Source organism: Phoxinus phoxinus, assembly GCF_949152265.1.
Source record: "Phoxinus phoxinus genome assembly, chromosome: 17".
Taxonomy (NCBI): Eukaryota; Metazoa; Chordata; class Actinopteri; order Cypriniformes; family Leuciscidae; genus Phoxinus; species Phoxinus phoxinus.
Genome location: NC_136892.1, coordinates 8,648,580 through 8,665,001, shown reverse-complemented (window position 1 = coordinate 8,665,001; position 16,422 = coordinate 8,648,580). Strand labels below are relative to the sequence as shown.

The window sequence follows — 16,422 nt, the reverse complement described above, 5'->3', positions numbered from 1 at the left end:
ATGAAAACCATGCATGGACGCGGGAACTAGGGGTGCTGCACCCCCTGTTGGCGCTGCAGCACCCCCTTTGGCAAACTGTGATGACAATAAAATGATAGCTTATAAATATTTCTGGTTGTTGTTTCTGTTCCACGACATTTTGTATGTCACGTTTGGTGTGTGGGATGAAGAGATGGATCATTTTAGTTATTATTTAATTAAAAATTATTTAATTTATCTTCAGTGTGTAGTATTAGCCAATCAGATGTGCCTTGACGCGCCTACGCAGCACGCACACTCACGGCCCACACACAAGTTGCGCAACTACTACGAGCAGGACAAGCTATTGTAGTTCCCGCCGGCGAACTTCCCGGTACCTTTGGTGTACCGAAATCATCGTAAGGTAGAGACACGGTGTCTTACATCTCTGCGTCTTTTTCCTGCCGCCATGCAGGCCCAGATTTATATAAAGGATCGTTAAGCGTTTAAGAATGTCCCTCGGATAAAACCGATTTGCATAGTCTGTTACTTTGTGGCACTTAGGCCTTTTTTTGGCCGTTATGCGGTTTATGAACACTTAATCTACTTGTGGTTGTTTTAAAATAAACATTCCTGCGCGACAGAAATCCATGTCCGCGCGCGTCTGTGCATGTTTCCTAGCGATTGCAGCGCGCGCACATCTGAGCACACCGAAACGCTATTGAGCTATGAAAACATGACGAAACAAAAGTTTGTACATAATACAAATAAATGTATTTTTATTAATTATTTGCTTCTATTGTATTCCAATTTTTTGGCCTTCAAACACCTTAAAATGCACATATGTAGGTCCGAGAAATCCAAAATTTCTCGGGGGAGCATGCCCCCGAACCCCCCTAAGCTGCCTAACGACCCACCCTGTTTTATAAACAAACGCCCCTGCCTGCAGAACTGTATAGCACGGGGAATAAACTGTACTGTCTTTGATTGTGTGTCAGTATCCCCACCCCGCCGCCGCCAGCACCAGCACCCCCTGTCGAAAATGACTTCCCGCGCGCCTGAAACCATGCATCAATGAAAATGATTATGAAAAGTGAATGCAAAGCAAGTCCTTATTACAGCAACTGACGTTGACTTACTTGATGTTAATTTCAGCTTTATGAGAGGAAATTTCCTCCACTTTTCCTCAGGCTTTCGCATCTCTTTCATTGCTTTCAATGCGTCGGTGCACCATATCATCAAGCACCCAGGACTTTGGGATGACTCCTTCCTCTTCTTTATTTCTCTCCCTCCAAACAGCCCGAACCCACATGACAAAACCTTGACAGAGAGGGAACATTTTAATTTTTTTAAAAGGTGACATTTGTACAATAATGAATATTTAACATTATTATATTATAGGCCTAACAGCTGTTTTGTATTCATTCTGTATACAATTCTTTGATGTATCTGTTTTACATGTGTACTGCATACATACGTATATGCAAAACCATGTATGCCGCTAAAAACAGACCAACTCAACTCAACTCAACTTTATTTATAGAGCACTTTCAACACCACAAGTGGAACCAAAGTGCTGTACAGAAGGTATAAAAGAGAAAATAAAAACAAAGACATAAAAACACTGAAAAACACCCAATGAATGACAAGTTTTTACAGACAGAGGAAGGTTATTCCAGAGTCTAGGAGCTGCAACAGAGAAAGCCCGATCACCTTTACATTTTAAATGGGATCGCGGAACCATGAGAAACAATTGGTCATTTGAGCGCAGAGATCTACTTGACATTGGCTGATTAAATCAGTAACATACTCAGGTGCTAGGCCATGCAGAGACTTAAAAACATATAACAACGCTTTGAATTTAATTCTTAAGAAGAGACAATACCAGATAAAAATTCAGAAAACTCCTGTATAAAATCCCCATGACAGTTTGGTCTATAAATCAATACACATTTAAAATAATTCAGGGTAATTAACTGAGATTCAAAAGTGCAAAAAGACGCAGAAGTCTACACTTAAACTTGTCTTTAAAAACAACTGCAAGACCCCAGCCACGGCCAACAGACCTAGGGGTACTAAAAAAACTGCAACCAGGAGGAGAAAGTTCAGAGAGAGAAGTCATTTCACCAGCATTAAATAAACAATCGGACACAGCCGATCGAATATTAAATAGGGTCATGCGATCATATACCAGATGGGAGCAAACAGAGCGCGTGATAAATCAAACAAGAAACATTACAAATAAAAGAGACAAGGACAGACTGTGGTAAGCCGGCAAACATCCTGGTGCCATCTTGACCGTCAAAATTCTCAAAGACGCAATTTTGATTTGTGAGTGCAAGACCAAACTATGTAAATGTTGACAACCTGTTTTGAATCCTAATCCTGATCTATGGAGTGGACACTTACAGTTCAACTTCGTTCTACTCCATGTAGCATAGGAAATAGAATATACCCTGAGTTGGTTGCCTCACGGTTGGGCGGCAGGCAGACAACTTTACGGTGTAACTTGTGCCTTGTGATCAGTTGGCGCTTTGCTCTGCTGAGGTCTCTAACACGAACGATGTTGAGTAGTCTGGAATCACAGGGGTCATCAAAGAAACTCTCTGTGTCATTATGATGTATCACATCACAAACCAAAGAGCCGTCTGAACGTTTTTCCTTCACAAAGGCAAAATCCTCGTTGTCCAGAAGGAAACAGCCATCCCTTAATGTGGTAGATACACGAGTGACCGTCTCTTTGGCTACACGTCTGTGTTTCGTTGACTTCTCTAGCTCTGTTAAGCGTTTGGCAACCTGGGCAATAGGATTTCGACTTTGCCTGACCATTTTCTTCAGTGTCTGGAGGTAATTTTCAAATGGAAAGCTTGAAACATTGTTCAGGGAACACTGGAAATGCTCAACATCGTCTGGCAGGTGGGTCAGCGAGTGTACATTGTTGAAAAGTCTGAAGAGATTTGTGGGAAAACCTTTGCTGTGTACAAAGTACACAGTCAAATCTCTGGCATACCCTAAATACTCGTTTCGCAGCACATCATCAGAGTTTAACAGAATTGACATGATGACTGAGTGCAAGAAAATGTTTGTAGAGAGTAGGTGCAAGAACTTCCCTCAAAACAACTGGTCCTGAGTAAAGGAGGAACTGTCTTAATTATGTGGCCTTCCACCTGTCAAGTTCCTGCAAACCCCGTGGCTGGCGAGCAAACTCTCTTGGCAACTTTCCATTCAATGACTTCAGATGATCTGAAATCCTGCTCCTTTGTTGAAATGACAACTTGCATGTATTAGGCCCTTGCTTCATGAAATGCAGCATTCTCCGAACCACACCCAAACAGACCAAGTGCATGTAGTCCAAGGCAAACCCATGGATACATGAGATTCCTGCAACAGTCAGTGGGGATATCTGAACTTGATGATTCTTATATACCCACTGATGGAAACCGTCTTCAGTCCTTGGAACGGCACCTGGTTCTTTGGCCCCAAGAACAACCCTTCCGTCATAGGTGCCTCTGATAACTGTTGATAACTGAATGATAACTGTTGTGATTCTTAATGCACTTCAAGAATGCCCTGGCAGGAGCATCACATATGAATGCTTTTACAGAAGCATGAACAATGCCGTCTTGCTGCAACTGCTGCAACTCCTGGAGAAAGTCACTTAAGTACTCTTCCACTGAATTCGGTTTAGCAACTCCACAGTAGAGGGCCACAATGAAAGGAGCAAAGTCATGAAAGTTGCAGAGTATGGGCCACATTTGCAAGTTGGAGGATTTAAAAAGGGGCACACCATCAATGTTAAAGCACAAATGTAGGTGCTCAACGATTCCTGGACGCTGAGACAAAACTTTTAATATGCCAGAAGCAATACCAAAGTAGGCATAGTGTCCACCACATTTTTCAACTGTTGCCACTTTCTTTGGTGTTTGCAACAGTGTCCGGGAATCCTTTGGGAGCCGATGTCCTTGTCGCCTAAGGATCTCCAGCATCTCATTAAGAGCAGTTCGCTTGCAGCTGTTCGTGGTGGCCCAGGCTGCAAGCTCCTCACCCAGATCAGAAACAGTTTCTTCTGAGGACTCATCAGACAGAATTTGGGTTTCTGAGTCAGACGATAGCACCACATCAATATCTGAGTGATAAGGTGACAATGAAGGTGGCAAAACCTCCTCATCCACACTCCCCAGCATTCCATCCTCCTCACTTGAATTTTCAGCCAGTGCAAGGACTTCAGCATTACGCTTCCTCCAGTTCCTTAGATATGCCATCACACTGCAGCGATGCTGCAAGAAATGTTTTAATTATAGAACAATTTAGTAGTGCTGGGCAGTATACCGGTCTCACGTTAGGTTGGATCAAAAACAAACTTTTCACAGGCTAAGTTTATATTGAATTAGTCGTGGTAACATATGCTAATTTGCCCGTGGAAACCGGGCAATTTCCGACTGTAGCTGGCTAACCACAGACTGACAGTTGTATCCCCAAAGGGTATTGGGCTTTTGCTTACCGACCTAGGTTGTTACAGCTGCTTGTCAATATTGACTACTCATGCAGGGCATGAAGCCTATAGCTTAGGCTACTATTAATATTGACACCGACACTATCACCTGCTACTCAGTCACCACCGCACTGTTGCCACCTGCTACACCTATAGCCCCCAACCACCATTGGGCTGCCATAGCCTTCACCACACTGCTGCCACCTCACGCCTGCCCAGTCACAAGCTGCGGGGCCACACGCGGTCCTGGAGCCCTCGAGGGATCCAGAGCTGCCACTCACTCAGCCTCCAACACCATTGGGCTGCCGCTTGCCTCAGTCTTTACCACCAAGCTGCCACAGTCAATTTGAAAATGGCCCAACTCGAGGGGCAGCACCAAGCATGCATTTGAAAATATCACTGCGCGCAATTGGATAACACTGCGACCAATATTTACTGGCTGATTCCAGACTTCGACGTTGCAGCGCTGTCGTCATCTGTTAAGCACGCCTCTGGCCCACCTATATCAAATACACCGATGTGATTGAAGCAGCTCGGCTCCACGGGCATGGGTAATGAGCATCATTACTGATTGCCAGAGTGACTCACTGAGCACATTCACATTGTATGGGTAAAATTATGTAGCATCGGTATAAAACCTCTAAAAACAATCACAAATAGGGCAGTTCATCAATTGTGGTTTGGAATTAGGTTGCAACTGGATTGATAAAAAGTCATGTAGTTGCAAACATCTCACCTGGCTACTTGTATTTGGAAAGAGCAAAAGCTATCAGCATGATAGGGATGGCTCGATACCACAATTTTGGCATCAGTACGATACCAGGGGTCCGTTCTTCGTACGTCGCTAACTCACTTAGCTGGATTTGATTGTTGGCGATTTGGCATGATCTTGGATTGTTTGGTTCTTCGACGCTCATCCTGGACTTGCTGTCATAGCAACAGGTGCGCAATCTTAAACCTGCTCGCGAGCAGGCTTATTTCATGTTAGGATTAGATCCCGGCTTTATAAGCGGAGGTGATCCGGGAAGTCCTTTAGCGCAGCACGATAGCGTACTTTTAGAGAGATATAGTTTTTCTCGTGACTCGTGAGTGTCATTTGTATCATTAATTTGTTGAACAACACATTTAATGTCGGAGTCGGGCTTTAACAACAGCACAAACTGTGTGCATTTCCCTGAGATTCTTTGCGAGTGATACGGTGAACTTGGTGAAAAGTGCTGCCCGTCGTGCCATTCACAAAGTTTACCTCGCACTCAAGCTTTTTTTTTAGGGGTTTTTATGGTTTTTCCAGACCCAAGGTTGTAAAGCAGATTTTTTTTTTTTTGCCAATGCAGGTACATTATATTTTTTTATGAAGATCATGCAATCATGACTTAGCCAATAAGTATGATTTACAGTAGCCTTTGTGTCAGGCTTCACTAACGTGATTCACTAACGAGACTGTACACACGTTCCCATCAAGGCCTCAATGAAGAGGATTTTGTGAACAGTGTAAATGTGCCGGTAAGTTACTATTACAATTCTAAATATATCATATTAGTAATATTATTATATGAAAAAAAAAAAAAAAAGAATGGAATCAAAAAGTATGCAGTTGACTGACTAAAATGTCTTGGCGGTGTGTGACACTATACCATATCAGTCACATAGTCACATGTAGCACATTATTTGAACATGGAAACGGAAAATATAAATATCAAGCACACTGTATTACATATTCTGAGCCTAACATAACTATATATTTTTTTCATTATGTAGGTGATTACAACATGCTTGGAGACACAGCGGCTATACCTGCAGGCAGTATTTATGACCATATTCCCTGACCCACAACCCGGACAATGGAGCTCTAGCCAGGACAAGGGTACAGTTTTAAATTGAGCATGGGCAACTAAAGGGAAAATTTCAGTGTGTGAAAAGGCTGAGGGTTGCACCTGACAGGGACTGTGACATTATTGTACATGTGCCGTATTACACATTACACAATACACATCAGAAAGGAGAAGGATCCCTGTGGTGGAGGTGCAGCCTGATGATCTCCAGCCTGATGACCTCCAGCCTGATGACCTCCAGCCTGATGACCTCCAGCCTGATGATGACCTCCACCAGTGCACTTGGACGGACCTAGTAGCAGAGCGGCACGGGACAGAATTTTGGGACACCATTTTTTTAAAATTCACTAAATGTTTAATAAAAGACAAGACAAATATGCTTAGTTCCTTTTTTATTTCAATTATTCTTTGTAAAGAAAAGCCAGTGATCAGCCATCTTTTGCCTGCAATAAGAGATATTATGCAAGGTCAGCAATAGTACTCTGTGTTCTTTTAGAGAGATATTTTTACATTAGCCTACATGCAGTGTTCACTTTCATAAAGTAAAGCAATTCAGGCTTTAGACCAGCCATTTGGATAATACTTAATTTAATGCAGCAACAAATTATTTTACAGTGTACTAAGATAATTAAAAGCTCATTTACCAGTAATGAAGCTGTTGCTGCTACTGGTCCCTGCCGTGGGTCTAAGGAAGAGATGCCCCCCACAGTAGGGTCAATTCACATTCAACCCAGCCCTTCTGTCGGGGAGTAAGTGGGGGTGCAGGACCACCACCTGTTTTTTATTTAAAAAATGTATAGCCTTTTTCTTGGTTGCTGCACATGAACAACACATGCACATCATTTAACGGTGTATTTTTAAAAGAGACCAAGAACAGTATAAGTAGCTTAGTAAAGATTACCATTTTCACTTTTACTTGTTCCAATGTTCTAGTGGGTGGTGGCTCTGACATTACAATGAACAAAGTAATTATGAAATTAAATTAAAATACAAAAATGTATATAGGCTACAAGTGATAGAAACATTTAACATGGTCCCCACTATTGAATTTAATTTGTTTGCTACTATTTGCCAGCCCCATCTCCTGGCTTTTACAGACTTTGATGTCTTCCCTGGCGTTTTCATTAAACATTAAAATTCCGCATAAACTTCGACTACTAACTTTTGCTCTGCTGCGGAGAAAAACTGTGCGTGCTCTTTGGCCACGGTGAGCAGCCAATAGCACCGTTGCTGATCAATGTTTCTACTATCGATACATATCCCCTTTTAAACCAGCGCATGCACGCGCAATTATCTCAGATAACTTAATCCAGCTATACTAATCATAACCGGCTGGTGTGTTCGAAGAACCCAATTAGCCAGATCATGATTAGGCCGATTATATCATCTTGGATGTCTCGTTTGATCTCGGATGTTTTAAGCAACGTACGAAGAACGGACCCCTGAACCTAATACCTCGGTATCAATACTAAATCGATACCACAGGCAAAAAAAAAAAAAAACCTGTCTCAAAATTTAAGTGAATTGAAACAATTGTATTAAAAAACACTGCTTGAAACTCTTCACTACATAATGTGCAAAGAAAAAGTATCATAATGTAAAAAATAAAAACTGAAATTATACAATTAAAATAGGTTAATATCTATAATATTAGATTAACATATAATAATAATAGAATAATGAAAAGACATGCATCAACAGAGAATTATCAACATTTATAGCATTTAGTCATCTTGGTTTGGTTACTGTTTGGTTTGTGTTTGGGTTCATATTAGTTTAATGCATTGTATAAAGTAATGTTAACATGCTAAACATGTATTAGTATATATTTTTTTTTACAGGTAATTAAATTACTGATTGATCTAGATTAATAAATGCTATAATACCGTTAGGTCAGGTTACCTTATGAATGTTGACAAATGTAGCTTAATTGTAATATTAGTAATATTCATAATTCTCTCTCTCTCTCTCTCTCTCTCTCTCTCTCTCTCTTTAATATTAATTAATATTGTTAACATTTTTATTCTTTATTCATTCAAATTAAATGAATTTACGTTTGTTTGAAAGTGCAAAAATTATGAGACCTAAACTTCATTGGTTCTAGCGTGTCATGCAAGCAGATTTGGGCTTTCGTGTTTACTGTATCATTTTTAATTGATAAGCTCTTATGTGCTCTGTTCAGTGTTCAATAAAAGTCTAAATTAAATCTGTTGAACGATGGAGTCACCTGTCGATCTCTGAACTCTTTGAACAAGTCAAGATGAGCAACTGAGAAGTGCTCAGATTTGATGTGTTGCTTCCCATGGCAACACATGATTTAAAGCAGTGTTTGCAGAGTGGTATATTGAGGTCTGTTTCTTTACTTTTCTCATTACTTTTGTAGGCAAAGTAATGCCTTATTTCAATCATACTGCTCTCTCTATTTATTAATTTCGGGCGTGTGGAAATTCGAATGAGCTTCGTTTGATCCATCATGTTCCTCCGTTGTCACTGTTTGCCGGTTTCGCGTGACCCTCGTTAGTTTAGGTAGCGCATTGCCGCCTAGCGGTGAACTTCGAAACAGCAGCGCATCAAATACCGAATTGAACAAAATTATGATATTGTACCGTTTGGGCTGCCATAGCCTTCACCACACTGCTGCCACCTCACGCCTGCCCAGTCACAAGCTGCGGGGCCACACGCGGTCCTGGAGCCCTCGAGGGATCCAGAGCTGCCACTCACTCAGCCTCCAACACCATTGGGCTGCCGCTTGCCTCAGTCTTCACCACCAAGCTGCCACAGTCAATTTGAAAATGGCCCAACTCGAGGGGCAGCACCAAGCATGCATTTGAAAATATCACTGCGCGCAATTGGATAACACTGCGACCAATATTTACTGGCTGATTCCAGACTTCGACGTTGCAGCGCTGTCGTCATCTGTTAAGCACGCCTCTGGCCCACCTATATCAAATACACCGATCATTGCCGCCTAGCGGTGAACTTCGAAACAGCAGCGCATCAAATACCGAATTGAACAAAATTGATATTGTACCGTTTGAAATAGAATATATACCGGTATTTTTGCATTACTGGTATACCGCACATCCCTACAGCATGATGATGTTATTTGGTTGTTGTTGTAGAACAAGGAAAGGAATATGTAAAATGTCATGGGACAGTATATGGATAGCTGCCATTGCAACTTACCTCTTATTCAAATCTGTGACAACTTCCGGTGCTGGTACGCTGAAATTTTTTTTAAAATATTGAAAATATTTCACATGCTTAGGAAAATAATTTTACATTCAATCATTGTTAATTTGTTAAATCCTTATTAAAATAAACACTTCTTCGTCATAATATGGATATTTTATTACCACTACAAGAACATACATTTGATCGGGTGTATTTTTGTAGGCTTAGGATGGGATGGGAGCGACAATTTATTCCTGTGTCACTAATGTGAACCACCAATGTTCGCACACACATGCACGCACGCACAGACACATCAAATTTGACCATGAACAGTAAATTAAGGGGGGTAGCAACAAACAGTGTTAAAGGTTAAAGTCGAGACACTACAGGTGAATAGTGTAAAAATTGTAACTAGCAGATATCACCATGAAACTTTCCCAGTTGATTACTACATTAAGATGAGAAAAAATGTATTACAAGTTTTTTTGTAATTTAATGTTTAAATATGCAAATTAGGCAATATCTAATTAAATATGCACTAATTTGCATATATTTAAACAAAAACGAAATCTGAGTATTGGATAAAGCCAGGTTAAAATTAATTTTTTCATTGTGTTCACATATTAGATGGGAAAAATTACAGAGGGATTTATGGATATCTACTTTTGTTATCCTGTAAATCAGAATATACTGTCAATAATAGCCTTAAAAAATTTTCGCCATGTTTTTTTGGAATAAAATGTTACATAAATCAGGCTAGGAATAATATATTTACAAATCCCTCTGTAAATGTCTTCATAATATAACTGGGTACAAGACTGGAAAGTTTGGTGTTTATAGGAGTACTGAAGTGGACATTTCGGACTTTGAGTATGAGAGAAAAAACGGGCTTTATCATCAGCCAATTAGATTGCTCATTCAGCCCTTTTACTTTCACGATTGGTTGCTGATAAAAAGGAAATTACCATATTTGGAACCGACAGCATTGTACAGGAGAGAGAAAGCGCTTTCTAACCAGTGTTGCCAACTTAGCGCTTTTGTCGCTATATTTAGCGAGTATTCAGACCCCTCTAGCGACACATTTTCAAAAAAGCGACTAGCGACAAATCTAACGACTTTTTCTGGTGTTATTGGTGACTTTTGGCGACTCTCTGACGTGAAAGCAAATATCGTCTTCTCAACAGCGGGTGCTGCCGTGGGTCCCGACTCCCATCCGCGTCCCAAAGCACTCACAGGCGGCCCAGTCCTCGCGCAGCAGCCGCTCCCAGCTGCAGTCAGAGCAGGAGATGTTAACCCCTCCGCCACATGAATCGCGCATGTGCGGGATTCATGTACCAACTTAGCGCCTTTGTTGCTATTTTTAGCGACTTTTCAGACCCCGACTTTTTTGCTTTCTCCCTGCCGTCACTCACTGTAGCTGCGTCTACCCTGTTCATCTGTTGAGCGCACGGCTGCTGACAGACGTGAATGAGCAGTGTTTTTCCACAGACTTATCTGCTTTTCTTTGGGTTTTTATATAAAGAATTTAGTTGGACCATTTTAAGTTCCTTTCTTTCTTGTGCTTATTACTTAATAGACTATCACTAATATCACAGAGCTTTAGGTCATCCGGTTCCCGAACTCTCAATTCAGATAATTTTCCACATATGCCTATAGGCTAATTTTTATTTTTTTTTGTCATTCACTAGACCTATATCATAGTCGTTCTAGCCTATTGTCTGACAAAAAAATATAGGCTATAGGAAATGAGAACAGCTTTATATTTTCATTTGGCTATATTATATTATATTACAATAGCCTATATTAAATACAGTAGGCCTATGTGAGCATTAATTTAGAGAGAAAACACATTAGGCAAGCAGAACGCAAGTACGACGCGATGACGTCATGAATATGCTAATTGACGTATGACGTCATCTAGCGACATTTAGCGACTTTTAGGGAAGGCGTTAGCTACTTTCCTCTGAAAATAGTTGGCAACACTGTTTCTAACGGTGCAGACAGAGATCGCGGAGCAGTTAAAATGCCAACTTTTGTTGAATTTGTAAAAAATATACAGACGCAAACAGACAAAGTGTAGTAAAATAAAGTGTATTTCTGACTTTTTATTCCACCACAAGTCTGAAAGAAGACATGTTATTTAAGACCAATATCCCAAAATCTCACAATTGACCAGAAAAGGAAAAAAACCTGCCGTGTCTCACCTCTCGCCTCTCGTCAGTCCCTGTTGTTCATGAGCAAAAAGATCCGATCAACGGGAGCATTTGTGCCCACTAGAGACATGGCAAACTGACAAAGGAGACCTAGCTAGCTGCTACATGTTTGAACGGAATCTCCCTGCTTTTGAAATGCGCGAACATTTCCACCAGCGCTAACGTTACGCTGGCAGCACAGAATCAGATTATGCTGAAGCAGACCGCTACGATTCACTGACACACACACACACACACATTGTTAAAAACCATACGATGGCAGACCGTATTAAAAGACACTTCTTCCATCATACCGGAATGTTACACTCAGGTTAAGTTAACGTTAGCTAGCAAACGTTAGCTCGCTCGGGTAAAGGCATAACGTTACGTTAACGTTATGGCTGTGAAATTATTCGACATCATTCGGAAAATTACACCCATTAAAATTAAGTAGCCTGTGTATAAGATAGTGTATTAACATGTAGCAATACTGACTTTGAGTATAAATTGGGGAAATTAGCACTCAAATGGGAAATTAAATAATCATGGTTTTGATGAATATTATTTGCATACGCTCTAAAATGGTTCTAAATATGGGCTTGTACCGCCTTGAACCTATATGAATATGTATCCGATTTACTCGTGATACTAATTCATACAGGGAAGGGGAATGATTTTAATCAGTCGTACTTGGAAATACCACTTTAACCACTAATGCGTATACATACAATATTTACATCAACACTTCGATCCGTTTAGTTCTTGTCAAGCAAAATACGTCCATATGGCCATTAATGGAGATAATTTACCCTTCAAGATTATCAGATCGGGAATATTTAAACTATGCAATGTTTAAAAATGTGGTAGAGCGTTTTTAAGAAGGTAGCATAGAAGATCTGATTTTCAGGGATTTCAGATTATGGATTCATAGAACACAAATTCAGACGAAGATTAAAATGAAGTTTAATAAGAGACACTTTAAAAGTACGTAGGTTACACGATCAGGAGTATAACAATATGCATAAACAAAACAAATGATTACAAAACGACTACGTAGCGTATATATATGATAACACGATATTCCCCAAGAGATGGAGAGAGAGAGAGAGAGAGAGAGAGAGAGAGAGAGAGTGAGGTATGAGAGAGAGAGAGAGTACACAGTTTAAGGAATACTTTCAATAATCAAGAGACCAGAGGATGCTCAGACAACCTTAACTAGCTTTGTTTCAAAGATCAGATTAGAATGAGCCTACTGTATTGGTCGTTGGACAGTCGTCTGGTATGAGCGCTGTTTCTTTTTGGAACCTCGCGGGCTTCCGGGTGGCGTCACGTGGTCGTTTTGACGCAGGGTGGAGACGCTAAGCTTTCGTTCGTTAAAACGCTGGATCAAGGAAGTAGCTTTAAACTTGTATAAAAATAAAGACTTAGTCTTAGAAACGGAAAGTAAACGGAGAGCAAGGCTCTCTTGAAGTTGAGTTACAGCTAAGAGTTAGAGAGACTAGCCGTTAGACTAGAATCAGAGACTAGAGTGGTAAACTAGAATTGAAGAGACGGAAGACGAAGAAGCTGGGACAATGAGGAACAAACTTCTTGGCTTGCGTCTCGAAATATGAATGAAACCGGAGCACGCCCATTCTGAGTCTGGGAGCCAATCACGAGTGGGACCCTGTTGGCGCCAAGATTTCTTTGTCTGTGATGGTATACCCATTCCGCGCGTGGGGAGGGGCCGGAGTTTTATTCTGACATTATTCTACACTTCAATAAATGTTTAGTAATGCATAATAGGTTGTTTCTCAAAACAGATTCGAATTCGTCTAATTTTATGGTTCGCAACGATACCAAATTTGCTATTTGTAGATAATGTTAAAGCGAACTATAATGATTTATGAGTATTACGCGCATCTATTGGCCGTTTTCATCCGGTGAACGCGCATTCTACGTCAGATTCTGCATGCTTGTTAATCGTATTTTCAAACGGATTGTTGCATTTTCACAAAAGCGTTTTTCTTCACTTTTAGAGTTCTCTGCGTGTGTGTGTCTGCTGTTCGCCCCCAGCGTGTGTGTGTGTGGGACGTGCGAGACGCGCAGTTGACCTATTAACCTACAAGGGTGTAAAACATATGTCTGGGTGTTTGGCTTTAGAACAAAGACATGAATGGGACTTTCACTGCGGAGGTCCCTGAGAAAGAAAACAGACGCGGTGTGTACGTCCTCACCCACGATAAATTAAATTAAAGAACCCCAGGATGTCTTCTCTTATCTAAGCACAGAATCAGCTAAAAGCTTTCAGCACGCACTTAATGTCTCTGAAAAAGGGAGAAGGCACTTTGGAATGCAGTAAATCACAAAATCTGCGAAACCTCTAAGTTTTAGCAAAATGTCAAGAAACCTCTTAGCCATGCAATAGGTCAACTAAATAGAACATGTATGCTTTATCTATCAACATCTGGCGATGGTGCTACAAACATAATAACAAAAAAGCATGCTATAGCTGGTTACTTACCAGGATTTTGAAAGACGTTGAGTTTTGATATTGATTGAAGCTCTCTGGCAGTTGGGCAGAGTGTGAGAGCGGTTATGCAGATCTGCTACTTTTCGGCGCGATATGGCCAGGATGTGACGTCTTTTTGTAGTCAATTTGTAGTCCATGATGATTATTTTAAAAATCAGCTTCAATATCAGATTAAATTTGTTTGTCTGCAATTATAGTGTCTGCTGTCATTTTAAACGTGAACTAAATGTAAACATGCTAGGATTTAAATAAATAAAAACACACATGCAAAATACATAGACCTAGGCCTACAACTTTCAAGATCATTCAGGCTAGGTCTTTTAGATGTTGAAAATGAGTCGCATTGTAATAAATATACTTTTTCAGACATTGTTTTGACATAAATTTCACATCAATTTGACGTCTTATTTCCTGACATCAAATCAACATCGATTTAATGTCAATGATATTGACCTGAGATGTAGGGACCAGAAAAAACATGTCAGATTGATACCTTTTGTTGGGCCTCTTTACAACCACAACGAAATAATTACAAAATATAATGAAAATATGCATATTCATGCATGTCATACATGGTAGTCAAAATCTTGACTATTTGTTGATGTCAAATTGACGTCGAGGTGCCCGCTGGGTTGTAAATATATGTTTTGCTATTTTATTAAAAAGATTACAATTACAACAACAGTTACAATTTCAACAATATTTCAAGTGTACTCTTTCTTTGTAAAAAATAAATTATAGGGCTACATTTTACTATATGTATTAATTTATTTGAATATAGCCTACATTGGAACAAATACTATAGTAACATCTTAGTTGATTACTTTATTTTGACAAAAAAAAAATACTGTGTATATATATATATATATATAGGCATAGGCTATATATATATATAGGCATATGAGCAGAAATTGCTAAACAAAAGCTTATTTGATGTAGCAGTAGTCTATTTTAAAAAACTTTATAATTTATCCAAAACAAAATATTGTCTTTCATATTTCGGCCGACTATCGTTTTTATAAAATATTAGGGCATATAAATGTTAATTGCAGTTTAATATGTTGCTTATACAAAGACATTTTATTTCAACACATTTCAGTCGATTTTCTCCATTTCAAAAAGGTTGAACCACTGGTTCAATTTACCCCACATCATCTGGCTCACTTTGCCCCAGTCACCATTTTTGGCAAAAAAACGACCTAGCTTAGCAATTCAGGATAACCTTTAGCTTAATGATTCACATGGTTTTAAATGTTGTCAAATCACCAACATGTACCATACACAACTTTAGACCTAGATCAATTTGCTTTGACAAAACGGCTAATATACCTGAAATGCAGAAAATTTACTTTATCAAGCAAAAAAGGTGTTTTTGTGGAAAAGACAACTTCCCTTTTGTCCCATGTGCTTCACCTCTTAACAGCAATATATAAATGATGTTTATATACGAGTCTTTCAAAATGTATGGTCCCATGACACCAAATGTGCATAGTTGCCTAGAAACAGGGGGTGGGTCAACTTACCCACTGGCTCATTTTACCCCACTCTCCCCTACGTCACTTCCGACGCATAAGTTGTGATTTATAAAAACAAACTTGACGGGAAAATTTGCGCACCTGCACGCAAGCTCTGACCTAGGCGAACGTTTTGAATCTTAATGTCATAAACAGTGTTGGGCAAGTTACTTAAAAAAAGTAATTAGTTATTGTTACTTCTTACAAAAAGTAACTGAGTTATATCATTACAAAAGTAACTAATTACCAGGAAAAGGAACTATTGCGTTACTTTAAAAAAAAATAAAAAAAAAAATAGCTTGGATACCCCCAATATTAAATGTTAAATTAATTAAATGGACACTAAATTGAACAAATTATTATTATTATTAAATATTGTACACTAATCTACACTAGTTTAATGTTGCTGTGGGACAAATAAATATTAAAATAGTATCATTACTATAGTGGAACAACTAAACACAATAGATGGTTTTTAGAACTTTTAATATTTATTGCACAGACCACAACTGGCCAACAAATCAAAAAATAATTTATGATTTATGCTTAAGAAATGTACCAAAAATAAATAAATAGTAATAAAAAATATACATACACATACACTATTTGTAGTGCAAATTAAAATGATAAAACCTTTACAACTGGTAGACATTCTGTATAGCCTACTTGTATTGTATGTATATACTTGTAAGTATTTTCTTCCTCACAAAAGTAAACCGTTTAACTAAAAGTGTTCTCAATATAATAC

General features: G+C 39.3%; 1 long non-coding RNA gene across 1 annotated transcript in view; it reads left to right on the top strand.

The window, feature by feature from the left end:
• The window catches only part of LOC306984090, a 42,782-nt gene that overhangs the window by 9,147 nt on the left and 17,213 nt on the right, over positions 1-16,422 (top strand). The gene's annotated exons all lie outside the window — the stretch shown is intronic.